At 38.3% G+C, this 1145-nt stretch overlaps 1 non-coding gene across 1 annotated transcript; it reads left to right on the top strand.

Moving 5' to 3' along the window:
- Positions 1 to 200: 200 nt before the first annotated feature.
- On the top strand, positions 201 to 282 carry TRNAS-UGA. The gene has a single exon. It is a non-coding gene; the product is annotated as a tRNA-Ser (tRNA).
- The last annotated feature ends 863 nt before the right edge of the window (positions 283 to 1145 follow it).

Genomic DNA, 1145 nt, shown 5'->3' with positions numbered 1-1145 from the left:
TTAAAAGAGCTAATTAAACTACTTAAGGGAGTTTCTATTTCTTCGCTTCCATGAAGTAGTCCACGAAAGTTGTGCGGTCGGCCTCTGACTCCTCTCTGAACCGAGCGCAGGGAGCCTGTAGACTCCGCCCTTTAGTGGGCATGGCGCGCCTGCGCGCTGTTACTATACTAAAGTGTCTGTGCCTCCATACCGTCTCCGTAGCAGCGATGGCCGAGTGGTTAAGGCGTTGGACTTGAAATCCAATGGGGTCTCCCCGCGCAGGTTCGAACCCTGCTCGCTGCGGCAGTGGGTGGATCCCTTTTCTTCCCTTTTAAATGCACACCTTTAAAAGAAAATCCTCACTTAAGCTGCCGCATTTCCCATTCCTGTGGGCTAAACCGCCCACCTATGAAGAAGTTTAATGTGTCCAAAGAAAAGCAAATATATTTCAGTGCTGCAAACGTGTGTTTACGCTAAAGAGGAAAATCTTTCTTTGTCGTAAACCGGCAAGGTAATGGTTTTAGAAACTTGTTCTTCAATGTGAAGGCAAGTTCGCAAAGTAAAAATAAAGTAAGGTAAATATTGGCTCAATTTTCTGGGCTGTCACAGCCCAAACAAGCTATCACACGAAAACTGACGGCGAGTGTAGTAAAGGGTTAAATAGGTGATAAGCACAAGGTGGTGAATGGAGATGTTAAATCACTATATTGTTCACCTGAAACTAATATAACATTGTTAACTGTCCTGGAATTAAAATAACTTAAAAAAATAAAATAAAAATAAAAATAATGGCAAGGTTAATGCCACTTCTCTTTCAATCCCAGAATCACCTTCAATAGTTGCCCCACTGCATCCAGAAGTGGTATGAATTGAGAAATAGGAAAAACATTTAAAAGTTTAACTTAATTCTATCCACAGAATGAAACGCAATGCATGTAGCTCTAAAATAAGAGTGATGACATGAGAAGGCCTTCTCAGTTTTCCCAAATCCAAAATGTTGGACAGACTAGAAAACAATATATATAATGATCACATTTATTTAGTTAAGCAATTTATTTATTTATTTATTTATTTTCATGATAAGAAAGAAATCTTTTTTTCTGTCATAACTTTTTTTTTTTTTTTTTTTTTACAAATAGTTTATTGTCAAGTTGGTTTCCATATAA

Source organism: Hyaena hyaena, unplaced genomic scaffold (assembly GCF_003009895.1).
Source record: "Hyaena hyaena isolate Hyena2069 unplaced genomic scaffold, ASM300989v1 scaffold_73, whole genome shotgun sequence".
Lineage (NCBI taxonomy): Eukaryota > Metazoa > Chordata > Mammalia > Carnivora > Hyaenidae > Hyaena > Hyaena hyaena.
Note: the sequence above shows the minus strand (reverse complement) of the source record. Positions and strands in the feature narration are given on the sequence as shown.